The sequence below is a fragment of the Nomia melanderi genome, chromosome 10, assembly GCF_051020985.1.
Source record: "Nomia melanderi isolate GNS246 chromosome 10, iyNomMela1, whole genome shotgun sequence".
NCBI lineage: Eukaryota > Metazoa > Arthropoda > Insecta > Hymenoptera > Halictidae > Nomia > Nomia melanderi.
In genome coordinates this window covers 13,614,405-13,638,322 of record NC_135008.1, presented here as the reverse complement: position 1 = coordinate 13,638,322, position 23,918 = coordinate 13,614,405, and positions in this window count along the sequence as shown.

Here is a 23,918-nt window from a genome sequence, read left to right as displayed (position 1 = left end):
TATTAACACGTTGAATGTTATGTCACTGGTGATCACCAACCAAATCGAGATAGTATAATTCATTCAATGAAATTAACGATTATTTGAATAATCGTATATTATAAATAATGTTATCTAATGCGGTGGCATGCAATAAGAATAATGCAATTCAATCAAATGATTTAATGTTATATTTCTTCCACTTTATATATTTTTCTCTGTGAAATCGTGCACTATTCAATGTATTAATATTTTATTAATATTATTATCATTATTATTACTATTATTGGTAATATTCTATTCTTCAAAAACAAAGGTAGACGGTGTAATACGTAATTTGTTTGACAAGTTATTATTGAAGCTGTAAATAGAATTGGAAATGTCCGTGAGTAGTTTCATTATTTTTTATGGCTGAACGCTAGTAAAGTAATGTTATACTTTGGTGGGTAATAAAATTGTACCACGAAAGAGGGACGGTATTGAAAACCCTGTAGAGGTAATATTCGTGAAGTTACCGTGCAGCAAAGGAATTAATGCAACACGTAGCCAATACATTTGAATTCATTATACACCGAATGAAGCAGAATTTATAACACGGAATATATTATTCATGATTTCGCCTGGGATCGTTTATACTGTGTTAGCCTTATAATCTTTTCGTGTATCTCTTCAATGTTACAGTTTTATTATAAATGAAGATAGAAAGTTGCTGAATACAATAAGCGATCTGTAATTCAATGAAGTTTAATTGAACGATGAAATAATAATTAACTAAAGAGTAAAGTGTACTGGCATTTACATTTGGAAAGATTCAAAAAGTGAAGGTACTTTACAAGAACACTGATGCACATATCCCCTTCATCAATTGTAATCATTTACTCTACTCTGCTTATACCGAATAATATCTAATTACCCAATTATTATTAATTAGTTATTAATCTCAACTAAAATTTCCAATAAAATCCTTCTTTCTTTGGCAAACTTAGTTTTTACTACAAACTCATGACTCCAAACGAACGTTCGAATTTCATAACTCAAATTTAATACTTGCGTAGGTTCTACGAGTTATTTCGTGTATCATTCACACAAGTTTTACGGCCAATTTGACGTACATTGAATTTTATGAACATTACTTGTCAAATGTTTACGTCGATTTTTATTAAAACAACTGTACGAATCCTTAACCTCCGAGATCCAAATAGACGAACATCAATTGTTCTAAGAATAATAGAGTAAACTGTACAATGAATGTCCGGAAAGCTAGTGTTAAAAAAACATCGAGCGTCAACATTTTGTCTACAGTCTAAACCAAACATTCACGAATAAACCACAACGATTGCTTGACACAATTGTCTCGGTACACCTAAGATAGTGTCGTATATGTTTTGTAAGGGTGGTTTGAATAATGATACAGAATTCCGGTCGGAAGTTTCCGTGTTTTGACTCTCGCAATGCTTTTACCCGCCAAAAAAGATGTCTTTCTCCGCTTTTCCGCTCCTTAAGAAGGAAGGTCCGCGCCTCATTCCTTTTTACGTCTTACCGTCATACGGGCTCCGAATGCTTGGGTCCCGCTTTATGACGGTACCTAACGGAACACTGTTCGCCCAGGCTCTTACAATTTGTTTACATTTACTTTCTCATTTGCTTCGAAAGACTACAGTTGTGCTGCGAGCAATGAACAACGCTCGCGTGTTGCTTCACGTGCACGTCGTCACACTCGGACGAGACTAAACAAGTTGCGGCGAATAGTCGTGGACCGTAAATGAAGGCTGCGGTGAAATCAACGGCATCGTATGATTCGTGTGCCCGCGAACGCAATTCACTGATACTCGAAACGAGCCGCTGATTTCCGGTCCACGTTACCAACACGTGCAAGTGAAAAACACGAACATGTTTGTCGACTGCAATAAATTAGGACCAGGAGCTGGTTCGTTGTTTAACGTGGTGTCGTTAGTGCTCGGGCCATTGAGTGCACTACGATTTTACATTGTTTAACCTTCTCGTTAGGGCAACATTGGCTGAATGGCGATTACTGTGCCGGATTGTATTGGTGGCAAAGTTGAACGTCGGGACAATGGAAACGCGACGAGATCTTTGACTGATGCACAGAACCGCCGTCAGTCATAGATGGATAAAACTATTCAGTGCACAGAATTGAATATGAATTTTTGAAGTGATGTACGAAGTTTCTATTGAGACTTATGGGACGCAAGAAGATGACAAAATAATCGTTGTGATTAATTTTGAATTTCTAGTTCGTAGTGCGTGGTATTATATAAATAATTACAATTTTGTGGGATTTTTGGGTTTCTTTAGAGATTTTAATAATTAATGATTTAATTGTTCAATATCTAAAATTTTTGAAATTCAGCACTTAAAGGGTTAAATTCACATAACACTCAACTGACGACAAGGGAAAGTTGATCGCAGAAGCAGAAGCGCATCTCAATGATGTTACCTTTAACATTCAAAACAATTGAAAAACACTTTGTAATTCTGCTCAATTTCACCCCACTGAATTTGCTATAAATTTCTAAAAGAATAGTATAATCGTCACAATTAAGCAAAATCGATAGGCAATAGGGGTTGATTTGCGAGCGCATTGAGTGACACCAATAACGAGAACCACAGGCTCACGTTCAGCCGGTTGATCATTATTCACTACGTTAATTTATAGGCGCGCAACCAGATAGCGGTCGCCGATTATGCGCACGAGAAAGTGTAAATATTCCGGGACAACGAGCTGCGGTTTCGCGGGCGCGCCGAAATGACCGGTGGGCTCACACGATCTCATGGAAGAAACGAGACCGCGTCCTTGTTCGGCTCCCGTACCGCGAACAATGAAGGATGGTGTCCATCATTAATTCAGAATAATCACGGCGTAGTCGCGCGAACGTCATTTTATTACGAGCGGATCGTTGCTGTAATTTCACCCCAGAAAATCGAAAACGAACAACTCATTATACGACGATTGCGGCGCAAACACGATGGATCCTATAAAACGAATCGATTGGCGCAGCTCCAGGATCTATGAGTGGTTCAAATTCGCGTGAATATTTAGTCATGTTCAATTTATGTTAATGTTCAATCGTTAGCGTGAAATATGTATGTTTATAGTGCGCAGCGATGAATCGATAAGAGTTTCGCGAGTGTATTTCTTTCATCTCGGTATCATACGTATTTCTATATTTAGATAAGTTGTAAGCCTAAATGAGAAAATGAAAACAAGTTTCCTTTTATATGTGTTTTACTTGTGTCCATACCTAACAATATACTTTGGATAATAAAAATAATTATTAAAAATCATACTGAGATATTTAATCCATGACGGGGTAAGTTGATACACTTTGATTACATCAAATAAATTTTTCACCATTCTTTTTCAATATATTACTTCGAAGTGTTATTTATAGTATATATAGAGGAAGATTCAGAATACAGTTTAATATGGCTTTTATTCTATAATTAAACCAAACAGAAATTACAAAGATTAGAAGTTGAACGACGTATAAACTTACCCCAGTTTCCCCTAACTAATTACAATAAAGGACGTAAATACTTTACATATTAATTTTACATAACTTCGCTAATTATGGTCTTTCGCTAATAATTACTTTAAAAAAGAGAAAAATTTTAATTTTATTCTATGTCTAAGTTGCTCTAAATATAATAATTGATAACAGAACAGTAATACTTAATTTGAATTCATAAACATTGAGTAATATTTATGTTTGCTAAGTTCTATTTAAAATCTTCATTGCGAGCCTCACACGTTATTATAAGCCAATATATTGGCTTTGATATATTTCATTTTATTAACCTTTTCACGGAAAATACAAGACGGTCACTTGTTTCAAGGAACGTGTGCGCTCCAAAACCCTCCTTATCTCGCGGCGCAATCTAAAGGAAAGTATTCCATGAAGAATAGCAGTGTACGGACGAAGATAGATCGCCAGAACTTATCGAAAATTGCTTCTGTTTTACCCGAGGAGGATCCGCGGAATGATGTTCCGTTCTTCGAGCAGAAGAGCTTCCTCCTGTGCCCTCGGGAGAGAAGGCAACGTGCCGGGCGCATTTATCCTCGACGCGTTACCGTTCCACACGTTTGATACTCCACGTGTCCTCGATAACGGCGGCGCCAGATAAAATGGTGATCACGCCCGGCATATCACGTTCCCCCTTCATACAGGAAGATTCATTCGAAAAAAAGAAAGTGCGATCGCGTGAAGTCGGTCGTTGCCCCCGATTCCGGGCGCGTTATCAAAGGGGCGCAGCGCTTTGATAGCGCTCATCTGGCCCGTGCGAGACAAGAAATCGAAGGGAACGGCGAGGGATTGCGAGAACAAAAAATTGTGAGTCTCTCGAAACGTCTCTAGGGCGCCACAGTATCTTAAGATTATGTCACGAGTGTCTTGGATGTGGATTAAGTGACGTATGGTTCCGGTGAAACATCTATGTCGTACTGTGATTTATAACAGCTGTATTCGTCTAAGTTTTTTATTCTTGAGGTTCTGTTCTATTTCATTTGAGTATTTATTTATATTTTTTGGCAGAAAATCGATGAACGTCGATAAATCGTTGTAGAGAAGTTTTGTTCCTTAATTGGATGCGAAATTGTATTTTACTTTATTTATAAAATATTGATGTATTAATTATCTGAATTTTGTATAAACTTAACGAATGTGTTATATTGGAAATGGGTAAAATTATTTCACTGAATGCAATAGCGTAGGATTATTTAACCCCTTGCCCTACGATTTTTTTCTAAAATCTAATGAATAAGAGTAGTTTGTCATCAATAATTTATTGAAAAAAGAGAAAAAATGTAGACATATTCTATGTCTATGTTTGCTCTTAATTGTAATAATTGATCATAGAAGAATAATATTTACTTTGAATTCAAATGAATCGAATAATATTTATATGTGTTAAAACATGTTGAAAATCTTCAACACGAGCTTGACACGTTGTTATAAGGCAAGGCGTTAAGATATTTATTTAATAAAGAAAATAGAAGAACTCGAGAGACAGTTTCTTTTGTTGCGAGGGATGATGGAAATTTTCAGGAAACCGATTTTGAAATCTACAGTGTTGGATAATTATGTGATATATAGAACGTCATAGTGTATAAATGAATGATTATACCGTGGTCCAAGTAACGCGTCTTCTGCAACCCCTCTCTCAGACCTATCAGCACATCATGCCACTTCAGTCTCTCATATCCTGTCCTTTCAACCCCTGTCCTCCCCCATAACTCCATTGCCCGTTGTGTTCCCAACGGGTCGATTTTCCCGTAACCATTAAGCCACCGACCTTAAATTACCTTCCATTAAGTTAGCGTTCACGAGCCACCAATTTCGAAATTGAGCCAGCGACGCATTTCAGGTGTGCACCAATCAAAAAGGATCATGGCTCCAGCACCAAGATAGCTGAAATCTTTTCGCTAATTGAACAACTCTACGAACAGTATGAAGATACCAATTTTATCACGGATTCTATATGTTAACACCATAAACTAAGAAATCAACTCCTTAAGACCCTATTACGTTTTTAGACATATTCTCTACTATAATACTTTCTTACTGTTTTTAATAAAAATATAACCAATATATTTAAATAAAATTGACTCTAACAACATTCGAACAGAGAATAAAATATATTTTAATGAAAATATTGTTACCACAAATAAATTTGTGTATTATTTAATGTGTCGAACCCAAGTAGAATATCTAATATTAAAATAATTAAGGAAGTTTAGGTTTCAATATATTTTTTACAAACGTGTAATAGTTAACATGGTAAATATTTCTCCTGAAATTATAAACAAGTTCATTCCTTTATTGATAGTAAAAAAAACCTGAAATATGTTACCAGAGATTGCAACTCGCGTAACTCAAGCGAGCACTGTTTCCAGATACCTTTTCTCCATTACACGCCCTTTTTTCCGCAACATAAAGACTGGTTTTTACATAAACGTAGCATCGTTTAGCCTCGTTTCACGGTGCCCTTGGCGCACACGGTAATTATGGCGCGACGTAAATCTCAGGCACTTTATCGAACGCGCTACACAACTAATGAAGTTACAGCGACGTGTTTTTATTAAAAATTAGACTCAGAATCCATATTTCAAAGAGAAATCCCAGGTAACCCTAAATTTCTTTCAATTACCCTGAACTTTCAGTCATTGAATATTTTTATCTACATAAAATGGTTATATAAAATAAACTTGAACATTGGTCGACAAGGATGATTTGTATATTTGAAGAAAAGACTAAGAAACTGTTAAGTCGATGCAAAAGTTTTGACGTTCTTTTATTAGAAAAAAAGAAAAGTTCTCGATATTTTGCTGGTTAAACTGAAAACAGATGTTATTTGTTTCGAAGACAAAAATTGGTTTGTTAACCGTGTACAAAAAGTATCAAAATTTTTACATCAACCCAATATATTTTGGATAGACTCGATACTTTGTCGAGAAGATTTCAATCTCAATAATTTCAGTGTATCCCTGTTCATGTAAGGAAAGACGGATGAATCGGACGAGTCAGTTAAACAGAAATGCAAAATGCCTGGAACATCGTGCCACGGTGTCCACGGAAAGCGCATATTTGGTATTCGTATCGGAGTAAACCAAAACCACCTCATCGGATTTAATGGCGATTTAGAGCATAGAACGGAGCTAAACACCGGAGTAGAATGTAAATCGTGTCATCGGTTGTACCGATGCTGTACAATTCCTCGAGTTATCGGCGCAGAAAGACTATTCGATATTCTGGGAAACAAATCAACAGCTACGAATATGTTTGTATTATGTGCTGTGACTCTACTGCAAATTGCACGAATATAATTGAAATTATTAATAATTTATACGTAATTATGTAATATTTAATATATAAGTATACAGAATATAAAAATAATAAATATTCGTGTCATTATCTATTCACCGTTAATGAACGTAATCAACGTTAAGATTTGTTGATATTAGTTTGTTAACACTAAAACTACCAGGTAGGTCAAAATGATCCATTCCTGATTTCTTCATTTTGCAATTATTAAAAAGATAACAGATGTTTCTCTGAGAAAGTATTAAAAAAATTGATTTCGTAATGCCCAAACGGAATTATAAATCAATTAAAATTTTAATAAATGCGTTCTTGAAGTTTTTGTAGAAGAACTTTAAAAAGTGAATTTAACTGCTCGATAGTTTTAGTGTCAATTATTGAGATCTCTACAAGTAAGGCACATTGAATTATAAAACGTTTGAAACTCAGTGAAAGCAGGTGACGCTTTTTGAGTAAAAATGTCACTGCTATGACATTTAATGCAGAGAAGAGTTATTGGATCAAGCCTTGGACTGTTATATTTCACGCATAAGATCATAAATCTTTCGACAACTTCGATAATTTCGGGTCATGACAAACTGTCAAAATTCCCATTTCCGAGTATCGAGTGCCTGTAGATTGAGAGAAATCCTCGTGAAGAATATTGTGCGAAGCACTTTGCACGCGATAGTCATACGAGTAATCATTTTGACTCAAACCACAGATTTATCTGAGAGCATGCATTTTACTAACACTATGCACTGTTACGTACGACACAGAAGTTAATCGAATTTGAAGATAAACGTACGCTGGAAATGGAACAGAACGAGTGATTTTGTTCCTTTGAAATTCAATTACTTTGTATTAACATTAGATTGCGGACTTTAATAATGTAAGTTTTTATGCAGTGTTGTATTCCCAGTCGTGGAAATGAGTGCAACACTTAATCATTTTCAAGGGAGGTTTTATTATAAAGGTTTTCGACGTGTGGTGAGGTCGCCTTTTACACTGTGTATACGACTAAGATCTAATTTTGATGGTTACGGTTTGACAGTGCTGAACCAAGTCTGCTCGCAGGATTGATTTAGTCCTTTTTTAAAAGAAAAAATAGGAGTAGTGGGGATGAAATAGGGCGAGGCTGATTCGGAGTTCAAGGGGTACGGATGACTCGAGGATCAAGGTACATGGATAAGTCAGTAGGAGGTGAGAGTTTTAGGCGGTTGAAGATAAGATAGAAACAGAGGAAAAATAGGAAATATTTAGGGAAAGGACAACTGTTGCGAGGATGACTGTCACAGAAGCAAACATGTTTGTATAACTATGTGTCACAGCAGGCTGGCATCCAACAGCAGCAATTGTAAGTAATTTACACAAATTGAAATGAAAGAAAAATTTTTTAAATAATTGTATTACGTAGAATTTCATTCCATCATTTCAAACAGTTGTAAATACTATATTTGCATAAAATCTGCAATCTATTTATTACCATTCTAAAGTAGACAGGTTACGATCTAGAAATATTCAAATATGAATAATAAATATTAATCTGTTAATACAAAACTAAATGACACAAGTTAATGAAGCTCCATCGAAATTTACTTTAAAATATGCTGCATAATACTGTACCATAAGTTCAATTTAAAAAAATTGTACAACACACTGCATTAAATTCTTCCTTCCAATACCATGAATAACACCAAACACTTCTCGTTATTCTTTTTCCCAATAACTTTTTACTTGCTATATTTATAAAGAAAAATACAATTTTTAGTTACATTCTACCTGTAATATTGAAAAATGATATTATTCCTAAAATTCAAAGGCACATATTAATTACTTAAAGTACAGTAAAAGCGTAACGCATTCAAATATTAATCTCAATAATCATATCGTCATTATAATTTGTCGCGTCGAAAACTGAATATTTAACGCTCACATTTACAGTTTCACGTTTCCTTACGGTAAACGGATTTAAGGTCACCGGAAGTGAAGCTTTGCTGCTCGCCACTAGAATTCACCTCCGAGGAGGAGATTGAATAAAATCGTCGTAGCATTGTTCTAGCGTTATCAGCTTTACGACGTCCGGGGTTCGCTTAAATTCAACGATTACACGTGAAAACTCCATTCGCGCGAGACCGCGCGTTGTATCTGTGGTATCGCGGCCTAAACCGGGTGTTTAGGTGCCGAGTAGAAGCCGACACTATCTCGAGGCAGACGTTTACTCGAGATCGTAATAACACACCTGTCTGTCCTATTCGGCCGCCATCATAATTAAGGGCAAAGCATTGTGCGAAGATAACACTCACCTGCGACCAACGATCTAGCGCGACGAGTCGATACAAATCTCGGAAATATTGGACAGATAATGTTACTCACCTGCAACAGAAAGAGAAATTATCATTAGATGAAAGTTAATATTAAATGGGATAATTCTAAATTACTCTCACTTCTGTTTTCACACAATTTGATTCAATACTAATTGCTTTTCTCTTTTTGCACGATTCGTTTGAGGTAACACGAATTGGAATAACATTTATTTTCTGTTTAAACAATTTGTTTTGATTTAATCAGAGATTGGAACGATTCTGAAAATAACTGTTTGGAACTGTTACATGTCGGTTCTTCATAATTGTTTCAAGAGTTGAAATCGATATAATTGTTTTCAACCCCTGGATTTAACATAATCACGTTTAATACGTTCACGTAAAATACGTTTAGTGTAGTTATTTTTGTAGGTTTTAACCCGTAACGAGATATTGATATGTGGCCTTCTTTTTCAATATTTAAGACTGATGCATAATTCAGTCTTTTGTGGAAAGAGTTTGTAGAAGTTTAAAAAGTCCGCAACGGATTGAAACTTTACACATCGATAGTTGTTTAATGGCATTTTAAATATTTTATAGTGCTATCACTAATTACAATCGTGAACCAACAAATCATCTTAAGTAATATAGTTCGATGTATTTTTTGTGAGATCATTAATATAAAAGAAATATGAACCTCGTCGATTATTGTTTCTTTCCAACATTAATATTATTTTGCCATTAATTATTTGATAAAGGAGAAATAAATTCTATGCTGAATCACGTACTTCGTGTAATAAAAGTGACAAGTGTATCCTATGGAAAGTTAAAAAACAAAGTGGTTACAAAACTTTGAGGATACATTGTAGTTATTAAATTCAGTAAAAATGTATTAAAATGTTGGTGAGATGACTAATATTTTACGAGATGGCAGAAACTTTCTCGAACTTTCATGAATAAATGCAACAACGTTAATCTTCCAATGTTGGATTACTAAGTACTGTTTGCTCAATTTAGCTGATTCCATTAATTTGAGAAACATAGATAAAAAGTATTGAATAGCTGTTTTAAGCAAATAGCTTTGACACAAAATTTGTTCATGTAATTCCTATCTTTTCCACTTAAAATGGAATTCTGTAATATACGAAGTTTTCAGTAAACGTAAATGTTCCATTTAATCAAGTAATGTATTGTGTTTAGAATTTTACTTTCACATTTCACAGATGAAGTACTATTATGTACTTTCGACTCACATTACGCGTCCCACATTACGATACATACACATAATTAATTCACGTGAATTCATGCATTCACGTTAGGAAGTACTTCTCGTCGCGCAGGACGTTTCATTTGAAACTCTGTACACATTCAATTAGTCAAATGTCAGAAGCATCTGTAAGGTACCAGGAAACAGAATTACAATCTACAGAGATTGACAGATACTAATAATAATAATAATAATATCATAGAAACAAAGTACATTATTTTACGAATGTCAATACAAAATGCACTAGACACAATTTAAAATAATAAAAAATGTTAACCTCAGATTGAAAATTAACTTATTCAAGTTAAATAATATTCGAGACGAATTTTCAAACATTATATTCTTAACAATATTAATTTACACATGTGTAAATTTCATTCTAAAAATATTACAAGCAGTCATTTGTAGCGTGTTTTACAATCGATTCAAATAATTCGAACAAATATCTAGAAACATAGAGACAAATGAAAGAAATATAAGAGCTGGAACAATTGTGAATTGATACGTTTACCACGTTTGCATTGAACAAGAATGAAATAGATACCGTTACAGAAACAAAAACGAAGATACTATCGACAGGTCGGTTATTATACGCAATTAACAGCGTATGAACGCGTCAAAGCGAATGCAACAGAGCTCGCTTGTACATACGAACTGGCGAGGAAGACCGTTTAAATTATTCCGTTGGTAGTCATGAATAAATATGAGCAGTTAAATTAATCTGGCTAGAACACTGGGAATATCTCAAGAAACGTGTGGCGAAAAATGGTATAAAGTTAAACAGAATAAGGAGAGTCAAAAAAAGAAAATGCAATTTTCATAATGGTAATGAACACGTCCTTAGTTAACATTTTTTCCGAAGTAGGCACCATTTTTAACGAAGACTTAAAAGATAAAATTATACTTGTTAAGGCCACTTATAGCCTTACCGTTTCTCTCGAGCCCTTAAGTCATTGTAGTTTTAGTTTTCGTATACACTTTTATCTTTTCTAGGACTTAGCTGCACATTTGGCAGTTTTTTCGTAACAATAAGAGCCCTCGTCCCGTCGCAACTTGCAATCGTCCTTAAGTATTACGAGAAGGGACCGTGGCAGCCATAAATCCCTGAACCCATAAGGCTCGCGATTCTTGCTGTAGATTTTCCTTTTCTATTGTTCACATCTGACGTCCAGTCACCAGTATTTTAACTCTCTAGCCCGTCTGTTAGTATGTGTTATTAAGGCCTAAGCGTTTCTTGCTTTTTACCTGCCACGGTCGACGACTGCAAACGGGACGAATTATTTATTAACATTAGCAACTTGGAAGACCCAAGAAGGCAGGGGACTGTCTCTCCCTTCCACAAGCATCTAGATTTAAAGGGCCAACCAGAACGACTTCACCCCCGCGAAGACGACTTGCGGAGGTGTCGTCGAAGACGATTCTGGGATGCCCAGTCAGTTGAAAACACACAGTTGAAAACACCTCGTTAGACCAGTATCAACTCACCTAGTACATAGCACAGAGTACGGAGTAGGAAGTAAGGATTACAAAGTATCAATTAGCAATTTCGATCAAGCGCAAAGCACTAGAATCAAAGTCCGCTTCACCTCCTACTCATTTCTAAGTTTTGTTACCGATCTTATCGGGTGGTCCTTCGATCCGTACAAGTTTATTAGTCGGCACACCACGTGCAAACGCCCACAAAGCTAATAAACAATACTAATAGACACAAAACGACATCACTTGAAAACAAAAGAAAGTTGAAATATTAATTATTAAACGAGTTCTTATAAAATATTTCTAAATGCGAGTAATTCAGTTTATGAAAGAATGAAATCATAAATAAATATATGTGAATAATTTTAAATGTTCACTGTGAATCCCTTTCACCTGAACATGGACACTGAAAAAACAAATGTTACTACATTGAATTTTTATTAACGTATTTCATTTTCAGGGTAACTATGATAATGATAAGCACAATACCTTTCATAATATCTACACTGACAGTATCATTTGAAAATATTCATACTACGTAAGAAAGGTAGAATGTTATATTCGAGATAGTATTTCAAATATTTTAGAGCTGATAAAGGTATCACTAAGAGAAGTGAGCTAGAGCAACCTGATATTGTATACAAGAATATTTGAGACAAGACACTCGAGACTTCATTCACACTAGATATACTACAAACAAGGGAATATATCGAATTCGTACATCCCGATTTTGATGAAATTTACGAGGAACACAATTTTTGGCAAAATATTTGATACGTATCATTTTTTTCAGTCACCCTATACATTGAAAAAATAAAAACAGTCTTAACAATTCCTACTGTTTAATAAAAAAATAAAAGGAAATAATGTATCTGATAATTATTCTTATGTAATACAAAACAAAAAATTCCAAGAATATTATACCCATTCTTAGTTTACCATACACGTGAGTTCACATTAAAATTTATTATTATTTTTCAAAACAAGATTCCCAAGAAATTAAAATTTTGTAGCTTAACTCCGAAGAATGGTTTTTGGTATATATTTATGTTTGAAAAATATTATAAGGAAAATTACGATAAGATTATAATAAATATCCAGTTTGAAAATTGACTAAGCTCAATATAGATCACACTAAACTTCACTATTCATGAAAATTATTGTGTAATGACCTTTTCAGTCCTGTAATACTGCCTGTACTGATTCTGCAAATTTCGATAGACACAGCACTGCTTTCGCAGACAACACTGCTCGTGACAGAAATTATTGCGATGTACCAATTCGACGCCCATGAAACTGCGATCGAGAATTAGCGATTGCGTTAATTGCCACACAACCCTGGATAACTTTGCATTTAAATCACTGATTTATCTATGCGACGCTTTCAAAAGTACTCTAAATGTTTATAGCTCCCTACCGTTTCAATATACATGGAAAATTGTTATAGAACTTTAGAATGCTGAAATCGTTGTTATAATCAATTGTACAGAAGAAATGTTAAAATATGTATATACAGGAACAGGTTTATAACTGAATCATAATAGTTTATAAAACTTAATGTTATAAACTTCAGCGCTGTATGACATAAATACAATAAAATAAATAAATTTTTTCAATAATTGAAAAATAGTACAGTATAATAATAAAATAAGAAACCGTTACAGGAATTTCATTACAAATGTAATTTGTGTTAAAAGAGAAATATATATATCGAGTGTCTTGTCTCAAATATCAAAGCTAATAAAATTCCCTGAATAAAATATTCTGCATATCCACCGCTATATTACAACAAAACCTACAATACAATCCGTAGAATGTAGATTTTTCTACGTTTACGAGAAACGTAAAGGTGCAAAATTATACAAAATGTATTACGAGAAAATATATAAAATGATCAAAATGTAGCTCTTTTTACTCTACATATTTAAAAAAAAGACATTTTCTACCGTAATTCTATTTTTCCAACTAAGGTAAAATTAGTTGACCAGTTAAGACAAATTTTCTGTGTGAAAAATAGTAAACGCTGGCTCCTTTACTAAATAGGGAGATTCGATGCGTAAAAATACTGCTTGAACTTTTTACATTATGTGACAACATAACAACAACATCTAAATTTGATAAACATTTTTGAAAATTCAATACTTGCATCGGAATGCTTGAAACCGGGGAAACTATGTAGTAATTGACCATAAGTTAGTTAATAGTTGACCACTTATAGTAAAACCAAAAACGCTAAGGCCGATTACTTTAATAACGTTTATTTGTAGCGATTCTGACAGATTACAAATAAAAGGACAAATACAAATGAAAACAAGTTAATTTCTTACCACGAATTATACACCATTCTTAACGACAACGTTAAAGAAATTACAATACAGAGGCATAGAACCCACGCCAATGAAATAAATCGTTATTTTTTAGGATGAACAATTCAATTCAGGTAAAAGTTTGTCAGAGTTGGGTCGGTAGATTCTGTAGCATATCTATCGCGCCTTTGTCGAAAGGTTCTTACTTTTTACGTTTTCTTGAAAAATGGTCAACTATTGTTACCAGGACAACTACTGGTGCCATTACCTTATACTCTAAAGATTTGAATTTGCGTAAGTACCCAGAGTCTAATAACCAGTCACCCATTGTATATCGATTCACCGTAAAGAATTAATTTGAACCGTACTCCACGTTTCGAAACGATAATATTACCGTTACAGGTACGGTGGATGGTATCAGAAGAGCTGAAACAGTGACCCACCGTTGACGACGGAATACGATTTCGTTCGGTTTGAATTTAATCTGGGATTTAGTTCGCATCCTTTTAGCCGTAGAAATGCCTGAAACGATCCACCCGATACGATCGCGGGGGATGGATCTCGGTGGAAGGGTTATCGACGCGAGGGTGGCTGAGAAAATATTGTGAGGAAACCCGGGGAAAGACAGTCGTCGTCTCGTTTGCCTGACGGGGCCAGATAAAGGAGAACATTTCCGTGGACCCCGAGTAGAAGCAATCGGGCCGATCCAACAGATATGGACGTTCTCAAAGGGGCACCACGGACCGGGGTGCCTTTCTTTAATTTCTTTTTCGCGGCGCAATCTCTTCTGTAAATACGAAATCGCGGGAGTTTCGCAAATTGAAAGGAAACCTGGTTCGCCCGCGCTGTGCTTATTCGCCGGATGATAAGAAGAAAAAAATAAACCGCTGAACGATTGATATTTCGTTTCCTTCTTCGGCAAATCTCAAAGGTAAGATTGTACCGGTGCCGCGATTCCCGGAGACATCGAGCTTGGGAATGGTCTCTTGGCGAAGTTCGAATTGATTGGACTGGGGGAAATTTAATACGATGTACCGGGCGACCTGTTCGAAGGTTTTCTTAGAGGAAAATAATGGAAGATAAAATGGGAGAGGAAAATTGCGTTGATGTAACGCTGGAAATTGGTACGTTTGGTTCGAGTACGTATCGAGGATTTGATTCTTGACGTTGTGGAATACTTAGTGTGGCAAGTATCAATGATTCAATAATATTGACTTTATAATGTTTGCTTGTACATTTATTCAAATGTTTTCATGCCGTAATGTATTTTCAATAGTATTATTATTTCGTTTATTATATTTGTTACCACAAAGCTTTTTTCTCGCAATTGATAAACAGAATTTTGTTATTATAAAAACTAATACTCCAGGTTCAGGAATTCCAAGAATTCCAGTTCCTTCATTATCGTGTCCCACTTATTTCTTTAAACGTTCCCTACATTTCAAAGCATATTTCACTAAAACAAGGTCTCACTCTATAAAATGCCTGTTTCAATTTGAAATAACAAAAAATACAAACTAACCGTAGAATTTAGAATAATTTGTCACATTCCGTGCCAATAATCGCAGTTACCAACTAAGAAACGTACAGATCGATCGAGGACAAATAATTCTGTGTTCACGTACGTGACCAACAAGCGTAGTTAAAGGGTTGGCTTTGCGATTAACAATCGGCTCATTTGTTACCGCGGCGTCTTGGTAATAGCGTGAGTCAATCACGGGAGCGTTAACAAGGACCCGTAGGATTACCCGTGCCTTGAAGAGGTGTGCAAACTCGGGTTCGAGTTGACCACGGAATCAACTTGATCCAGGATCGATCGTCTCATTGGCCCTTATCATCGTCTTTACCTCTCGAAAGCATCCTTCTTCGGATAACACGAATGTGTTTGTCTGTGCGTGCACATGTGAAGTACGTTCCCCGTGTGTGCCACGTTCAATTACGTCCTCGCTGGTCGAGAGTGAACCACACAGCTGGCACTTGTCGATCATTATTACGAACGTTTTCATACGCGAAAACACCTAAGAGTACTCCGTACGCGTCTGACGAGAGCGCTATAACGATGATACACGGCCAACGATGATCGACTAAAGTACACTTACCCGCGAAATTGATTTTAGCTATAGATGCTGCGCTTGGAATGCGAAGATTAAAGTTCACGAGCAGCGAGAACGAATGAAGTAAATATTGCCTTGTGATTTCTTTCCAAGTTGATCAGGACTACTTTGTTATTAATGATTCGATGATTGAAATTCTATTTATTATAGCTACTTTATCATTAATGAGCTGTTGATTGAAAAGGTATTGAATGTCATTATTTTATCACTAATGATTTGTTGATGGGAACTGCGTTAATTCGAACTATTTTATCATTTATGATTTGTTAGTTAAAACTATGTTGATTATATTTACTTCATTGCTAATGATTTGTTTAAAGAAAAATGAAACTTGTATTATATAGGGATTTTCGTTTACTTTAAAAGTTGCTTGCTTGTCATGTTAATGCATGCTGATATATTATTAAGTTGTAATAATAAGGGACTTGGACGTAAATAAAAACCTGGGTAATTGCTTTAACCTTTACTTTTACTTAAAATGAGCTGCAAATAACACTCTATACGGGTAATATTTCATTCTATTGGGTTAGTTCATAAATGTGTATTATAAATTTGTAAAGATACTGAATATTTCATATAAAATTCGCGGTTCTTTCTTCTGTAAGTTGATGGATATTGAAGTTATAAAGCTTACGCGTCATTGATGAAACGAAAATACGTGAGTTACCCCCTTGTAACCTAAATTCCCAAAAAGCTGAAACTAGCTTACGAGCTGGTATAATAGTAGATAAGAAGTTATATTAGAGATTCTATAAGTACGGAGACGAGAAATTTAAGCACACGATAACCTGAAAGTTACGAAAACCATGTTCAAATTTATATTTAGGGTCTTCCATGTTTTTTTCTTAACGGACGTGTTTAACAAGTTTCTGAAGCTGACAACTCGTTCTTTAATTATGTGAAAGCACACGAATGAGCACGATTCGTGTCATACTAATTATTTTTCTCAAAAACAATTTGCACGGTATTTGCAAACACGGCGCATCTAGAAGATTCACATGTCCATTTTCAATGTTACTGTCTAAACAATAGCTATCTAAATTACAAGATACGAGTGTTCTCTTTATAATTAATTACAGAGGGAAGTCTATATCCGTTTTTTTGTAATTTATTTTCTGTGCATATTTAATCAAATTCCTCATTGTATACTGCAATAACACACAATCATACACCAATATCTTTTCAGACTTGAATATTATTATAATAATACTCCCATCGTGCTTTTAATTACTATACCCATACCTCTTTATTCAAATACAAGAATATATTTCATATATCTCCAATATATTCCCATTATTTAATAATGTCATTCTGAAATTAATAATCCATATGATACGTCAACTCGAACCATATTTCTCTGAAATAAAAATCAAAAAACAGAACCAACTTATATCAAAACTGGTACGTGCCTACATATTTTTTGCTCCAGGGAGCTCTCAGAAATCCAGAAAAAGGAGTTCATACTAGAGTTTATACCACAGTAAACTTTTCGCGAAACGGCGACAAAGGATTTGCTTTACGGGTCGATTGAGGTGCTCAGATGTTGCAATGAATGTTTCCACGATTTCGCGACCGTCCCGGAGCAAAATCCCGCGTCACTCGGGTTACGTGTCAAAACCGTGGGGATACGGATGGTCGAAAGATTTCCCGAAATCAAAATGCTACATTTAATTTAATCAGCCATCCACAACTGATGAATACACAATACAGTCATAAACATGTAGGATTGGGGCAACGCTGTGGTACTTTAATATTAACCTTTAACGGACCAATGCCGCCATATAAGAGACATGGTACTTTTACTTACTGGGTCTAATGCCGCGTATATGGCGGCAAAAATCATTTTAACATTTTTATTACTGTTAACAGTTAACAACAGATGCGCATTTGCTGATGCTCGCTGAAGATTCACTTTAAGCTATGTTTATACCTTCTTAAGGCACCAATTCACATTGGAACGTGCGGTGATGCAGCCATCGCTACAAGCGATGGGTTTATTGCATCATTACAAATTTCAACGTCTATGGGAGGAGTCTTTAGACTCTCCTGGACTCCACTAATACTGACTTCCCGCTAAACTCGCACGCACTTTTATCAGTCATTCCCTAATCACTCTTTCGTTCTCTTAAAAGACATCCCTTCTCACTTGCACTATGTCCCTTGCATCCATAGCTGACATTCTGACAGTCACGTATGTGTATATACTTTACTCATCGTGTCATTTTCACAGTCTAGTCGCTCGGTTCCAAACATTCTTCCTTCACATATCTTTAGTCATTCGAGATCATCCAGTCCTCAGTGATAATTTCCCTAAACATACCGGCGACATCCCGTCGTAAGAACTATTACGACTTATAAGATTATTTATACATAATGAATTAAAATGAAACTTTGGACACATCTTGTATATAACTTTTAAAACGTTTTAAATATTGAAATAGTCAACAATGTGTTAAAATGATGTGTATATTTGTCGAACGCAGTTAACTGGTTAAAGTAGTTACCATTGATCAGATTGGGTTGACGCAACTTAAAATATACGATAAAAAAGAAAAGATTTCCCTTTTCACCTAGTTTTTTATTTCCGCCAGGGAATCCGTAGGAAGTGCACAGGTGGCAGGATCGAACTTTATCGTTGGCTGGCAACTTTCTCACACGTAGTTCCGCACCGTGCGCCGTTGTACCGGCTTTTCTCCGCGGGAAAGCCAAGGCTGTAGGTACAGACAACGATATCCCAGAGCCGCGATACTGCACGAACGGCATATATTTTTGCGGCTTTATCGGCTGGAAGGAGATTGCCGTATTGCCGACGCGACGATAAATTCCGATTCCCGATTTCTCCACGTTTTTGCCGGCGAAAGAAGAATGGAGCTGTCCACGGGGAATCCGGAACCGAATTTTCGTTTCCTCGGCGATCGTCTAGGAGCTGCATCGATTTTTTCGTCGTGTATTTCACACGGCCAATCGATAATGACACCTGACGACCATTCAAGCTGCTCGATGATGCGCTTCGTTTAATTATTTCGCGGGGTGAACGTTCTACCAAAATAACTGTATTATCGAGCAGAATTTAACGGTCTTTTGTGGATCCCAAAATGTAGCGGGCAATTTTTGTAAATAGATTTTCGGTCGTTGAATGCGAATTTGAAAGCTGGGCTTTTGAAGGAGAATCATGTTTTCGATTGTTTAAATTATTTCAATAGTAATTTAATGTAATAATCCGGAGCTAAAATATTGAAAAATTGTATAGATTGTTCTGAATATAGTGGTACATATTCTTAAGGCACTTGAAATATTTGAATATTTTTTAACAACGTACTAAAAGTAAATGAGACTTTTAGAAAAATTGTTAAAACATTTATTGTAAGTAAATGTCATGTCGAAGACTTCCAAGTTTTGTTTAATATATAATTTTGAAATGATGTGTTCAAACATACATTTCAAACAACGGTACAAAATGAAAAGCAAAATTGATTCCATCATTATATATATAAATTGTTATAAGTGCACAATTTCGTGCCCAACACGTTGAAAGCTAAGGAATTTGAAAAAAGATGGCCTAGAGAAAGAACACATAGAATATTTAAAGACGTTTACACAGCTGGAATACGTGACTAAAATCAGCCTCGAGGAGTTGAAAGCTTTAAGTAACGGAGTGAAGTTGCAGGAAGATATCGATACGACAGCCGGAAGGTAAAGTCGAAGGAAAAAGAAAATTTTAAAGTATGATCCTTCACGTTGGAAATAAGAGCGGGACATTATTTATGAATCACGTAGGATGTACTCAAGAACTACTCACGAACCGTACTAAATCTGTGATTCCTTGCTTTCTGTATTCGAACTGGAACACCGTTATATATTTTCCTTGCTTCTCAGATCAATCTATGTACTTATTTCCTTAATCGGATGTTCGAGCGGGAAGATAAAAGGTTAGTCTGAATATTCAAATATTCCAATACAAGAAATCTCTGAATTCTTCAAACATTTTTGGAGTAAAACGTTTTGATGCTTAAAGAAATACTGCAAGTGTTAATATTCAATCTCTAGTTTCTATAAATTCGTAGCTTGTATTTCCATATATTTTTTATATACTTATGCCTGTAAGTATTGCATTAAATAAACAAATAATTCGTTTAATTTGTTTAACCAGTTAGCTGTTTCACGAGTATACACGTCATCTTAAAACTCAAAATAATACTAATTCTTTCAACCACAAATCATTTATTTTTTTCAGATAAACATGTATATGATTCTTCTTATTTTTCCTTTAGTTTTTCGTTAAAAAGTTAATAACTATTTTCATCCTTTCAAAACGAACCAACGCAGCTATAAAACAAATATAATTGAAACATTTTCTTGGGCGTGTATTGCATGTTTTATTTCACTCGCAATTTCCTGCATGCATTTTCACCTTCTTCCACATTTCCATGCAAAAACCCGAGCAAAACGTTTCTAAAAGTGCCGCGGAAAATGATGGAAGATAACACAGCGCTTAATCTCCAGATTTTCAGAAACGTTTCTCAGCGGATATAACATTCACCAACTACCACCAAACTGTCCACGGTGAACGCCATAGAAGAAATGCAGAAGACCGAAAAGTGGTTCTCTAATTAATCCTATAATATCGCTGCAGTTACTTCCCCGGCGAAGTGAAACTTTCTGAAAGGATTCATGAAGCAAGGCAAGTCGGTCTCTTTTGCTCGGCAAGTTTTTAAGTATCGTCTTTGCCAAATTCACTTAAATCAACCTTCCAGCGAAAACAGATCTCTATTAATTAAGGACTCGTGGCCTGGAATGGACAAACTGAATTCAAAATTTGTTCCGTTATCGTCCCTTTGGAAAGACTAGTTTCATAGGACTTTAAGAACGTGGTCCGAAACAATGGCTGCAACGACGGATGTCGGTGAGAGAATGCAGGCCATCTGCCGATGAATCAACCAACGCGGCAGAGGGGGGGGGGGGGGACAAAAGGGTGCACCATGAATATTTCAACCCCCGTAAGTGTCTCTCGCCACGACTGCAGAAGCTGTTTCAAGTTTAACGAGCCGCCTCTGGTTTTAGCTCCGGCGCCCACCTTCGTCGACGATCGATAACGTTATTTTTTACCATCCCGGGAAAACACGTGCTCCCCAAATCTCCCATTGACCGAAAAAGTACGATCGATACGCGCAGGAAGAATATCGTGGATGAATTATGAGATTTACGAGTGACACAGGAATCAGAACGTGCCGAATGCGCCGCCGTAAGCAAGTATGTAGATGTTTTATTAAAATCGGCATAGATACCTAGTTCGGCGTTCGCATCACGTATTTGTCGACATGGAAATGGCTCACAGTGCATTTAGGAGAATTTGAATACATGGAATATTCAATTTGGTGTCTTTGCTTTTATAAGATATCTTCTTTTTTTTTCTTTTTAAGTATTTCTTTTGATCCGTGATTAATAGTATTTACACAGAAAAAAGAACGATTCTTAAACGTACGTTATTTATGGAACTTCTTTAATGTTAATGTTAATTAAATATCTATATGTAAATATCATAGCAAAATTCAAATACGAAGAGAAGTGTATTTAACAAGTATTTACATGAAAATTCATTCATTTTTTCAATCATTAAAACGAACCTGTTCTTTTATTTTAAGAAAATTGTAACTGCTTGAAAATGTAACTCGCCAGAAAGGTTATGGCCCAGAAATGTAGTTCACTTTGAAATCTTGCAACATTTTCCTCTAGTTTTCATTCCTAATTGCAACTAGGAAAAAAAGCGTATCTTGACCTACTTGTGTGGACCACACTACATATATCAACCATTACTCTCAATGAACTGTTTTTTAAAATGGGTTACACGGTTCTTTTCGCGAAAATACACTTCCTTTATCCGCTGTGAAACTCATTTTTGTGTCAGTATATTAATCCATTCGTTATTACACATGGCTATGATTACTTGCCGTTGTATTGTGAACGTGACTCCAGTCACCCTTTGCCGAGCGTTTTTTGTACTTTAGAGGAATCTTCCGGTTTAGGGAATGAGAAAAATCGAAATTTCCATCCATTTTCTCGAATCTTATTAAAATATGAGTTATTTCATATAATTTTACTGAATTCACAGAATTGCAAAGATTTCAAAGATATAAGGGTCTATTAAATTGGTTCTTACTATCATTTTACATACCGATAATTGTTTTTCAATGGCTAATTATGCTTTCGTTCTAAAAATTATGCACGCAGATAGTTTATTTCATATTATTATACTTTACCCCACTGTAGAATTAAGAATCAAAAATATTTAACAGATGTGTGGAATTCCATGTAATGTGGAAATGCAGAAACTATCAAAAAAATCGAACTGATTTTATTTTTAATTAAGAAAGTATTATATTTCCGCGTAACGAAAGATATCGTCAGTGCTCCCCAACATCAAGCATTAAAAAACACTTTTGAGATTCATATTCAATATTTCTAAAAAATCACAAGAACCCACCAATGGGTACACCAAATCATAATCCGCTTTGGCGTACGGAAACAATTATAATAATGCGATTAAAAAATTCCTGGAAAATAACTATAAAAGTGAGATTCTTCGCAAGAAAATACTACAAGCAAATTAAATCAGTACTCAAATGGCGATGTCGATGGAACTTAACATGAAATCCTAATAACGCATAATTGTTGCGAAACTCCTTTTACTATAATTTCCTTTCTGAATTTCCAGAATCTTTTTACTATAATTCCATTCCTGAATTTTCCGAATCTTTTTACTATAATTCCATTCCTGAATTTTCCGAATCTTTTTACTATAATTCCATTCCTGAATTTTCCGAATCGTTCTATTGTAATTCCATTTCCGAATTTCCGAAATTTGTTTAACTGTAATCCCATTTCCGAAACAATTCCCCGGAAACTTACGGTGTCGCGCTTCAAAGTCTTCGGGCTAAACACCATCATCATGCGCCTCTGCTTCTTGATGAGTTTGCTGAGCCGTTGCGTTCTCTGCGCGCAAGTTAGAGGCTTCCCAGGCACATGCCAGTCGTCCTGGAGTTCGTCTTCAAGATCCTCGACGCTTTTCTCAAACGGCGGGCTGTGCCTCGGGGTTACCGTGCTCAGCGGCACCACTTTCGCGATCAAACTCTCACTTCTGACACTCCACGTGGACGCTCCGTACTTCTTCATGTTGATCAGATCTCCTATGCTGCCTCTCACATACGAGCTACCCAGTTGCAGGTTCGTCCTGGACAACGCAGGGGAGTGTGGAAGCGATTCCGAACATTTCTCCGTCGACCTAATCACGTCCGGTAGAATCGGTTTACTCTGCAGCTTGTCCAAGTCGGACAGCGACGAACCGCGACGCATCCTCGGGTTCGGCAATAGCTGATTCTTCTTCGCGATTCTTTCTTTCTCGCGATTCACACTTCTAGATGACAACGACCACTTCATGGCGAAGAGCCCTGCCTTCAGCGGGAAGAGCAACGCCCATTCCAGCGATTTTTCACGCGCCTCCATCGTGGGTTATCTTTCCCAACACTTTACCAGAAGAGCCGCTTTATTTTATTCGTCAGGAATATTCGTCGCAAAGCAACATTTCACTCCGGTGTTACAAAAACATACTATATTCCGATCAAAAAATTCACTAACCGATGTCGCACATTTACAGCGTC